We start from the raw sequence: 12089 nt of genomic DNA on the forward strand, positions 1-12089 counted from the left end.
AAAAAACAAAAGAACAAACTAATTATACTAGAAAACCTTTTCGCAGCACATGGCTTACATTCAGAAGCACACCGCGACGCGACAAACAAAATACGCGCACTCTTGCCTCTTCCACGAATCAGGTCGGAATGGACGAGCAAAAGTCCTCAGTTCCTCAGAACACAATCATTGCCCGATCTTTGCCCCCGGGAGAACAATATTTGCTAAAGCAAATAATGTTCTTTTCAAATCCGCGAACTTTCCCCAGCCCACGGTTCGAAATAGAGCAAAGAAACGATTGTCCGCTCTCATGAGTCAGGTTGAGTCAGCCTTCTCGCGAGTTTCAGAATCGCCTCTCGAAACCTGACTCGGAACTCTCGCTAAGCCGCGCATAAGTGACCCAATTGCGAGGCACTTCGTCCACTCAACCTTGAAAGGTGTATGTGTGACGGAACATGATTGCTGCGCTTGCGTCCAACCACACAACGATTGCGTACAACTTATGCACATCGTGGTGTGCAAGATGTGCTAGATAGCAGTCCGTTATATTTGGACTGCTACCCTCCGAAAATATTTCTAACTTGTAGCACGACTGCTACACTCCTTCGCTGTGGGGTGGAGCTTACAATATGAAAAAATCATCAAGTTGCTTGACAGTGCTGCTGCTGTGAATCAACAGTCTTGAATCATTTTTGTTGTAGACTTAATAAACGTAAGATTTAAAGGAAATTTGTTCCTATAAATTATCTTTCATCGCCATCCGAAATTAGTCCATTTTTTGAATACGCCAAATGGCATACGTTAACACTAAAATCGATGAAAAATGAATTGGAATTTTCGAGCAATCGAGCATTCGGTAATTTGAAGAAAATTGTAGAATTTGAATCGCGCTTGCCAGGCGTAAATGCTCTGATTGAGCGAATGATTTTCGGGCGTAAACAAAATCTAAACCACCGAAAAATCACAACTGACATACATACATACTTTAACTTTTCACGTCAAGTACACAAGTTTTAATGTCAAATCACGACGCCGGCGGTTATGAATTGGCTACCTGAGAAGGTAACCAAACAGACTCCGAGAGAGAGAACTAAAGAATTGAAGAATTAAAGTATCAAACATTTATGAATTCAAGAATTTAAAATTGAACAATTATAGACTGTCAATAATGCGTGTTTGAGAAAGATTAATAAAAATAAAACATATCTAACGCCACTGCACGCTCGGCCCATCCATGTTATAATTTTTTGGTTGATTCATTCACGCCAATTATCTACGCCCTCCACCCGGCAACATTTATAGGTTCTCTTACGCTCTCGTCCACTTCCTCTGTCTAGACTCGAAAACAACTATATTGTTCAGGCTTTCGAACATCTGCAATCCCTACATGGAAAAGTTGACAAACACACAATGACGATTGAGGAATGCAAGCCCGTTGGGAACAGATCTGTTGCACTTCTATCTCAGGTCAATGCAAAGCTAGATATTCTGGCTAATCAAGTCAACATTAAACTTGACGCCTTTGTCTTGCAGCATTCACAGCAAGTTGAAGTGATGTAGGGTAACACGGGGTGAGTTGGACATACGGGGTGATTTGGACCACCCCATTATCTCAAAAAGTACGACTCAACTTGGATTTCTTATAATGTCATTTTCTCTTATTATTGAACCGTTATAACTAATGTAAAAAAACTTTGGTAAAATTCGGCAGATGGAAGAAAACGGTAGCATGAACACACTTCACTTTGATTGTCAAAAAATGTGAGTTTTCCGTTCGTGGTTTTAAGGTTTTTCCCGCTGATTAAACAAACTTTTCGTGTATTGTGTAGTAAAGTTCTGTTCGCCTACAGAAGAGGAGCAATTTGATACAACGAAACTGTATGTTTGATAACAATAGATGAAATTAATTGCATTTTAATTTTTGCATGTTGTGTGGGGTGACATGGACACGTTTCTGTGGGGTCAATTGGTCCTACAGGTTTGAGGCTTTTCTTTGATCTAATTAATTCCAGATGTCACGGAATTACAAAAAGAGAATGGGCAGACAACGTTGGAAGAAGGAGGAGCTTGAAAGAACCGATTTTCTTTGACCAACAACGAAAGTGTTTGAAAATGCTCGAACAACAATGAAAGATTCATGCAGAATTGGTGTCAATCCAATTTTTCTGGTCTGGAATCTGGCCAAGACACCTGCTATCTATCCCCAAACACTGTTACTGGTTGTAACATTATCCCAAAATACTTTACATAAACATAAGTATGTTTTTTTTCGATGAAACAAACACTGGACCAAATCACCCCACAGACGGTCCAAATCACCCTGAATCAAATTTCAATTGGTTGCGCGTTCGCTTAGTAAGCGATCGATCGTGAGTTCAAAACTCAGGGCCCTCATTGACCATCTTTGTGTTGTTACAGAATAGCTACGTCCACGCAACAATTATCAGCGATGTAGATCGATCCACGGTCGAATAAAGATCGATTCGTCCATACAATTGCTCTGCTCTGCAAGAAACATCGGGCTGCTGTTCTATAAATAACTCAACAATGATCAACAACTGTCTCCGCTGTCCGGTCTAACTGGATAATGGAAGAACAGATAGAAAACTCTTACGCCTAAATGGCTACTGTGTAAATGTGTACCATATGCAATGGTATAGTAGGGAATAGTCTAACGCCGAAAAATGGCAACTGTGCAATGTGCTAATTATAGATATGATAAACATGTGACATGTACACGATTAAAATTCGGCTCTGTTACAGTTAAAATGCTAATGAGCCTAAAAATAAACAAAAGGGATAAAAAAAAATAATTTCAATGTCCAATAATCATCTCTTTTATTTTATGATATATTTGGTAGTTTCAAGCTTGTTATAATGATTAAACATTTTTGATTGAGAGAAAACAAGTGTACCTCAGTATACAATGTGACATTTTTGATTTAGACCGTATTGGGTTGGAAATATTAGGTGATTTGCTTAGGTGGTCCAAATTCCCCCTTTTCCCCTACATGAAAACAAAAAGCGTTCCGTTGAAAAAGTGCAATGACTGGAGTATGAAGAACCGGATGAGATGGACATTACTCAGAGTGAAACTGTTAGTGTTATTGTTGTTATTGTTGATCTTCTCGAGTGATTTCTTATGTCTAATAGCTCTACTGAGTCCGTATTCTCACGGATATTTAATGCAAAACTCTGTGTTTCCATATAATGATATATTTTATTTCAATGAAATCACGAATTTTTGCAGTAAATTTCAAATAGCAATTTCTCAAGCTTGTGGAACAAGATTCAGATATTTCTGGCAGCACTGGATAGCTTATACTGTTAAGTGTCAGATGTAAACAAACAGTGTTGAGTAAACGTAAAGATGTCGAAACAAGAGAGTAATTGGTCAGCCGTCGTCGTTTTATTGCGCTCCGGGGCAAGCGTCGTTGAAAGTGTCGGAAAGAACAGTTTATTATATAAAGAAGGCTTGGGAAAGTAATAAACTATCATACGCACCTACCCGGAAGAAGTACAAGTGCCGTTTCAATACCACAGAACGAAGCAGGGTAAAAAAGTAGAAAAAATGACTAAAAAGAATCCTGCGAGATCAATGAGGTCCATGGCTCGGGACCTATGAGTCGGCTGTGAGTCGTATGCGTTACGCAGAGGTCAATTCATGAACGCTACGACCTAATCACGACGGTTGGAGAAAGTTAAAAAACTCTTGAGTCCTGAATCGAAAGATCAACAGGTGACTTGCATCAAATCGTAGTCAGGTTCATGTCAACGAAGTTTCTGACCTATGTGATGGTTTTAGGCGTAGTCTCCAGCGAGGGGGTGTAATGCCCCCGTATTTAATTGATCAAGGACTAAAGGTAACATCCGATGTATAGTTGAAGGTTCTGCAGGATGTTGTTGTCCCGTGGATGAAGAAGAACGGCAACTGGCCGTCATTTCATCTTTCAACAAGACAGAGCACCTGCTTTGGCCCCCTAGCAGTTCCGATATAATTCCTTTGGATTATTTTGTGTGGGGTGTGTGGGGTCGAGCGGGATACCAATAGAACGCCTGACACCACACATAGGTCGCTGAAAGCTAATATCATGGAGGTGATGACATCTATGGATCGACATATGGTAAAACGTGCATGCGGCAGTTTCCGGAAGCGTCTATCAACATTCATCGAAAAGGGAGGAGTTTTTTTTTAATGAAATAATTTACAATTCTCATATGTTACGAAAAAAACCACGAAACATTCATCGCATATGTCAAAGACTGGTGTAAATTTTATAAAACATGTCGTTTACTGCAAAAATTCGTCATGCACCCTGTATGGTAACCAGTCCCAGATAAACATGTCCACACTGCTGTTCGCAGTTTTGTGTTTGAATACAAACATGATTTTTTCGTACCTATGTTTGAAAATGTGACATGTTTGTATTCGTAGTATGTTTGGACATACGATGTTTAATCCTAATGTTTCACATGATGTCCGAACATGGCCTACAGTTTCTCTTGCATTTTCACTCCATGCACCGGCAGTGCAAAGAGTAGAAGAATCGAATTGGACACCACACCACCACCACTCAACATGTGGTGTGTTGGTATGTTGACATGGAAAAAATGCTTTCCTATCATGACAAAGGTTGCTTCGACTAAAATTTTGGGCTAATAAAATAAACCTCTTTATCTGTTCTGAACAAAATAAACGTCGATTAATATCAGAGTTCTTTACAATTGATATCATTATTAAGTGCACACATCAATTTATATATTGAATTCATGTAACATTCGCTATTATTAGCTTTTTGAACAAGTACTAAAATTGAATAGAGCGTGGCAGAGATGTTTAGTTACCCACAACAAATTTTGATTACAATATTTCTATAATTTTAATCGAATATGAAGTACTAGAATTATTCAGCAGTGACATGTAAGGCGTGACGCTAACCACTCGACCACGGGAACTACAATTTTGACTGGATTTTTGAATGTTTACAAATGGCTAACATTGCTTGTTCACGATGAACGCGACCCGAGCGAAGAAGAGGAGAAGAAAAGGTGATGCAATGGCATACACACATAGCATATGTGGTGTAGTATAAGTGTAGCTTTTAGTTTTTTCCTTCATTCAGTTTGTGGTAACATTGAGAAATTAATGGCTTGCTACGGTGACTGATATGTCTCTATGTGCAATATACCTGTCATTGAAGCTAATCTTTCCTCCAACAATGGTATAAATATATTAGGGAGAATATCGAGATACAGAACATAGATTAAAGGAGGGTTGATTGTAATTCTTTCACAAATCGTCATCGCAAAAGCAATTTTCCCATAATAATTTTGCAGGTGACAATTGGTTTCAACTCAACTAATTTTATGCTTTTGATACAGAATTTTTTCAGAAACATTACCCTGCAAAATGAATTGTTCGGAATTGGTTTTTTGAACGCCCTAACTTGGACCGCCCTAATCAAACTTTCATGAAAAAGGCTCCTTCTATTCAGAGAATGTTTTCTTTGCACGAAACCAAGGACTGTCTAATCAGACTTGTAAAATGTGTATGAACTCATAGCCTCTTAGTTCATGCCATTTTTATAATGCGAACTAAATTTCAAGTTCGTTTCTGTGAAAAAGTATTCTATGAAGAAATGTTTTAGGATGAATAATTTCTTTCCGTGCATGGAAAGAAACGAAACGAAAGCAATGAATACTGCGACATCGGGTGATATGTTTGTACATGATGTTCTTGAATTATAAGCATCGTGTTTGTTTACATGTTCAGGTTTGTGTATCATTGTTCGTGTTTCGGATAGACATCCAACACTAGCGAAAATCATGTTCGAGTTCAAACGAAAACATGGAATTTTCACATCGCGTGGACATGTGTAAGTGTTTTTCGGAAGACTGATGGTAACAATAAATGCGCATATAATGCTCACATTAAGAGGGTATTCAAGTCTAGAAATTTGAAAAAAATAAAAAAAATCTTATTATTTCTGTAGTTCAGACATTCAAGAATATATCCTAGAAAGGACTTGAAAGGATATGAATACAATCTGTATGTATCTCTCTATCGCATGAACCTATAAAAATTCTTAAATTCTCAACTTTAAATTTTTTTTAAATAGGCGAACTTGAAAAAATGTTTTGTACAGTATTTTTTTCCTTTAATCGGCCGCCATTTTTTCAAAAAATATGTTTTTGACCTGTCCGAGGCTCATACGATAGCAGCATCATCACAGAATCTGTTCGATTTTTTGTTTCAGATAACCTGAAGAACTGGAATAGTGTACGCCATGGCACAACCCCCTCACTTCATCAGCTTGTAACTATTCTAATTGTGAATATTTTTTTGCGTTATATTTTTGTTTTATTGTTCAAAGATTATGAACAAATAATGATATAATGGATAGTAAAAATATTCTTTGTTTTATTTTTTCGGAGCTCGAAAAAAACGTTAGAAATTTGTGTCTCTACACTAGACTACTCCCTTAATGCTCATTTTCATCAATGTTAATATGCATTAATAATGTTGAAATAATAAGCTTTGCGCAGTGGCGATATCGTAACCAATGAGGTTTTACCGAGGTGCGATTATTGCTAGTTGAAAAAAAAAATGTTGAAATAAGGCCTATAAGCGGAAATTCTGCCATTTGGCATTAGAGATGCTGAATTAGTGCTACAATAGATCTAAACGTGAATGCTTATGTTTCCATTTGAATAATGACACTATTTTATTCGAAAAGCTGTTTAGTTTAACCTTCGGTTAATCATTGTGGTTTCCGACTAGAGACACTACAAAAATAGTTAACGCTTGATATCGTGTCAATGGACAGCTCATCAGTTTGTGAACGAAACACAGGAGGCCAATTACCCCTATCAGTTAATCAATTTGATAGTTTTTCAAGAAAACGCAGGACTTATTCTCGAGCAGTATCCTGGGGCACCCATTCCTGTGTCCATTTAAAGCTCTCCGCCCAATGGTCAACCCATCATGTGCAATCAAGATAGAACCTCGGGATGGTGGAGAACGGAGAAGGACAAACTCATCCTCATCGTGCATGCACGGTGGAAGTGGGAGGGTTTCGTGCAGTCCTTCTGCTGCTGCTGCTGCTATCATCGGTGACCGAAACACGCACACCGAGTGCGATATGAAAGCAAACGGTCTCACCGAAGGATGCGAGTGCTTCAGTTGGCTGTGAGCGGCCGACGCGAACGGTCGTGAAGGGTTTTGCCTGCCAGAATTCGTGCTTATCGTGCGTTTTTTTTCTTTCGATTCTCGTTCGCGATTGTGGGTGGTGCTGCTGGTGATGAGAATATCTCTTCTATCCCCACGGGTGGTGCTATGTGTAGGGTGAAATGGTGCTTGAGCTTTATGGGAACGATGAATAGCCTACTGCTGCTGGTTGGTTTCGTTTCGGATGCTGTCGAAAGGTTTAGAATGTAGAGAGGTGTGGTAAACGACAGCTTTGTGCTGAGTGAGAAAAATCCATCACCAGATGAAATAGCTACCAAAGGTGGAAGGTGTTTGAGTTTCTCTTCTGTTTTGAAATCAAGCGCGAAGCTGGCGGTTGTTGCTGTGAAATCATTTGGCGAAACACATTCGCGAAGCAATTTTTTTACTCCAAATGGGAACCGGGCTGAGTAGGGAGAATTTATGACGTGTGATAAGGTTCTGCAGTGAAAATGCTTTTACTGGCTAATTTGGTTAAGTAAATCAGGATGTGGAAGTTGTTAGTTCAGCTCTCACAGTATAGTTGAACATCCCCTTCCGAATAAAAACCTGCATCCATTTTACCTTTGGTTCACACGTTTGCTTCGACAACGATTAACATTATTCTAATGTTATAGCATGTAGAATTCATGCATAACCGTAACTTCAGGAAAGGTAAGGCAACGATTTTCTAAAGTATTTTCAAGATCTCAATATGTTTTACAACAAGGTATCGATATCAAAAGAGCGATATCCGTTTCTGAATTTCTCAGATCTGGTACATTCTTGCACGGGAATGCTTGTCGCGTTCGATTCTACAATGATTGAATTCAAGGAAGAGAATATCTTAGATTTGGTTGTTTTATTTGCATTCTTGCATTCAGCTCCGTTTCAAGTTGATCCCCTAAGACACCATCCGTTTAGTCGATGAGCATGGCATACCATATTATACTGTGTGTAAGTGCAAACATTTCACATGACTAACTGGTTGCTGATCCATCCAACTTGTTGATGAACTGATATTATTTTGAAAATTATCCTTATAAATATAGAACTGCAGTAATTCAATATCTATAACTTCACATAGGTTCTCGTCGAGAACTAATGCGTACGCTTATCTCAACGTAAAGTTGACAAATAAAAAATCATTTGTTAAAAAAGTTGAAGTGTCTGAGCCCCTAGGCTCGGAAAAGTTGTTTTTTAACACGTTATTCTTTTCATTGCTCAGAAATCTGTTATTTTAATTCTTTTGAAACTCCAAATGGTGGTCCTGAAAAAAGGACGTTTGTTGTATGTAGTCATAACCAACGATAACAAATAAAATTAACCTCTGGCAGAAGGTTTAACTCTCTGTCTGAAAATGATCAATGAATAGCAGTGTGACACATAACAGAGTGGAACGGTAGACGAAATATATGAGAACCAGTAAACAAAAAAAAAATTCATTGAATACATTGAATATGAAGTTTATGGGGAAGATACAAAGAGACATTGAAAATACTTACGATTTCGTGATATTTTGCGGAAAAATACACATGAAATCATGAAGCTTTTTAATGGATAGCTATGGTATTGTGATCTTTTTCCATTGTCTTATTCCTATTATTAGTCTTATTCTGAGTCATCGAGAGTAGTAGCTTTATCGGTAAACTAGAACGAAGATTGCAGGTTCGGGTCCTGTCACGGGCGCTATATGGTGATATCTTGTAATGAATATGCGAGCAATGTGGTCTTGAGATTGACTAACAAGAGTCCTATGACTATTCTTTGTTTATTCTAAAGGCGTGGTCAGACGCATTCTTCAAAAAGAAAAGAGAAGGAACATCTTCTTCAGATGTAGAAGTAAATAGGAAAAGGAAGTAAGAGCTAGCATGTTGCCGAAGCGCAACATGTGTTTAACATTCATTGCCGCTAGCCAAACTAACACACAACTTCACTTGGTGGGCATCGGGTTACGCAACCATAAATAATAAGCAGACACTTGGTCCAGTTCGGGGCTTCGGTGTCGTATGGCACTTTATGATTGTGTTGCCCGGTGCCCTCGTGGGAGAAATATTGCCTTAGGGGCATTGACTATTGGAGAGCTAAGCCATGTGTGCGATCTCGAGTAATCATATTACTGTATGTTCGTTTGCAGACTATATTTAACGTCACACACACTGACACTGTGGGCCATGACAATATCGTTGAAATAATGATTTGCTGAAATAATGATTTTCTATGGTATTGCAGCCATTTTACTATCTACCAATGCTACCAATCTATAGTCATTTTCTACCGTACAAATTATTGGTATATTCTTGTATTCGTCCGACATTCATTTTACATACGGATGGTAATATAGGGTTGGAGAAAAAGAAATGTCGTATTTCTGATCGAAATTTGACGCTTTATTTAACATACTTAAAATTATCCAATTCAAGTCAAAAATGCGCCGTTTTGTTCGCAAACTTGTTGCCATTTAGGAGGCAACTTCATTATCCTCCCCTTATAACCCCCCTCCCCTCTCCTTATTCCAAACGGTTTTATGGTCTATACCCAGTTCCTGGCCAATCGAGCGAGTGCTCACAGCCGGTCTACTTGGATGATTTCAACGATTTTATCGGTTTCCACGACGATTGGCCTACCAGTACGGGGTGTATCTTCGACAGCCACTACACTTGATTTGGTAAACAATCTGACCAGTCCAAAATCTTAAGCTCCTATTCATTGAACCTTGCCATGACCTTCCAGAGTTTTTGAATTTATGCCAAATTTCCCAATTATCACATTGTTTTTGATGCAAAAACAGGAAAAACAGTAAATGATTCTGACGTACTTCGTTGCACTGTTCATTCGTGTTGATGGTAAGATATCTAAACCAGGCCCTTTTGCGAAAATTCTTCCCAAATTATAAAAATCCTATCTCCAAAGTTGCGGATCCAAAAATTAATGTGGAAGCTAATCCCATGGACACCGCTATTTCAGGAGAACTTCTCTGACTGAGAAAATTCAACTTGAATAGAATTTCTTCATACTGGAAGGATTCACCGAACATGTCATTTGATTTTTCAATTCGTAACTTTGCAGGCGACAGTTGATGGTTTGGGGAGAATTTTCTCAAAAGGGTATAATTGGGTAATTTGGCATCAATTCAAAAAATCTGGAAGGTCATGGCATGGTTTAATGAATAGGAGCTTCAGATTTTGGACTGGTCAGCTTGTTTACCAAATCAAAATCCTGTCAGGAACTTATGAGGATTGATCGGACGAATAGTAGATGCAGGTTACAAGCAGTATGAGTGATTTGAAGAGCTTAAACGAGTAGTATCCTCTGCGTAGAACGAAATACCCACTATAACATGGCGCAGCTTTGTCGCCACAACAACAATAAAGTTCAAATGATGCTTAAAAGGAGGAGGTTTTATGCCCATTTAAGAAAAAATGAGCCATGAGCCACACTCAAATGGGCTTTTCCCTCACTCCAAATAAATAAATAAAATAAACCACCCCGAATGGGTTATTCGAATTGATTGTGAACTAAAGATGACCTACGAATTAAAAACTCATGGTAATTTATGTTAAATTGGCGTTTATTTTGTAAAGAAGTGAAAGTTTTTCCATCTGGTTTTTTTAGCACTGGAATTTTAGTTTTTTAAATGTTTCGCGCCTGAACACAACAATAAAGTTCAAATGGCCAGTCTTATAAATGAAGATAGTTATTGTACTCTACATTATATACTTCAATTCATCCGACTTCTTACATATCTCTGGAAACTCAGAAAAAATGAGTGGTTTTATAGTTGTGAAACGCAGTGTATTCTGACAAACACTCAATTGTGCCTGATTTTTCAGAAATGATCCTTATTTCACCTGATTTTTGTACTTTTTACTTTATCAGAAGAAAACATATTAGTAAAAAACTATACGGAACACCAGTGAAAGTTTTCCCGGTTGGGAATGGGAACTGCCATTATAGCTTTCCGGTCCGCACGTGTATTAATGACATTAAATTAAATTCTCCTGATACAAAGCTGTAGCAAACATTCTTTATGTATAATCGTTGTAAATCGACTGAATGAGCTTTTCCAGAGTGAAAATCTCGAATTATTCTCAATGCGCACAAATATTTCGGCTTTCCAAAACAGTGCTAGATTATTAATATGTATGTATGAGTAGCCGCAGAGTTATTAATGAAGAAATACGTTCCAGGGTGTAATATTACTCATGAGAAACTTCAAAACTCAAAGCCAATATAATAAGATATTCTATAACAATTGCGCGACAAATTCAAATTAGAATCATCTTTAATAGAGAAACTATAATAAATATTTCTATAATCGAATCAAATAACATCAAAATAAAAAAAAAATGAAAAAATCATCCATCATGCTTGCCTCATTCAATGAGTAAAAATTCATTCCAAACTGTGGACGAACAATTCAAATAAATTTTGAATATTAATTTCTCTGCAATTTAATGTAATGATGTTGCTCACTTGTTTTACCTAATTCCACTGTTGATGTTTGTGAGAAAAAACTGCTGTAGAAATTTGTCGTTTCATAGTATATATTGTAACATATATCGTAAGAACGTAATATGCATTTGAATTCTCTTAATTGTTCTTTACATTTCTCATAGAGCAACCCCTCATCTTTCATTTTTTCGGCGAAGGCTAGCTAATTGGCTTTACTTTGATATCTCGATCATCTGAATCGGTCGAGCGGTTGAAAAGTTATGAATTTTTGAAAAAAGTCATTTTGGAAAAGAACGGGGAAAAGTTGTTTTTTCGGGCAACCCGAAAATGGGAATGCGTTGCCTAATAAAAAAATTAAAAAAATACGAGTCTAATATTTTACGATAAAGAGCAAAACTAGTCCTACGTCAAAATTTATTCCACATTAAACAAATCCGAATCGTTTTGGCTC

General features: G+C 37.7%; 1 protein-coding gene and 1 non-coding gene across 13 annotated transcripts in view; both read left to right on the forward strand.

Moving 5' to 3' along the window:
• Positions 1-6513: 6513 nt before the first annotated feature.
• On the forward strand, positions 6514-6648 carry LOC129763898 (U4 spliceosomal RNA). Its single transcript, XR_008741067.1, has one exon. It is a non-coding gene; the product is annotated as a U4 spliceosomal RNA (small nuclear RNA).
• Positions 6649-7175: 527 nt separating this feature from the next.
• The window catches only part of LOC129762887 (soluble guanylate cyclase 89Db-like), a 79855-nt gene continuing 74941 nt past the window's right edge, over positions 7176-12089 (forward strand). For 4 of the 12 annotated variants that reach the window (XM_055761466.1, XM_055761461.1, XM_055761473.1 and 1 more), the window contains exon 1: positions 7176-7858. The gene's annotated coding sequence lies outside the window, so the exon portion shown is untranslated. The remainder of the gene's footprint in view (positions 7859-12089) is intronic. The other 8 variants (XM_055761462.1, XM_055761463.1, XM_055761468.1 and 5 more) reach the window with 4 other exon arrangements.

The sequence above is a fragment of the Toxorhynchites rutilus genome, chromosome 1 (assembly GCF_029784135.1).
Source record: "Toxorhynchites rutilus septentrionalis strain SRP chromosome 1, ASM2978413v1, whole genome shotgun sequence".
In the NCBI taxonomy this organism is placed as follows: Eukaryota; Metazoa; Arthropoda; class Insecta; order Diptera; family Culicidae; genus Toxorhynchites; species Toxorhynchites rutilus.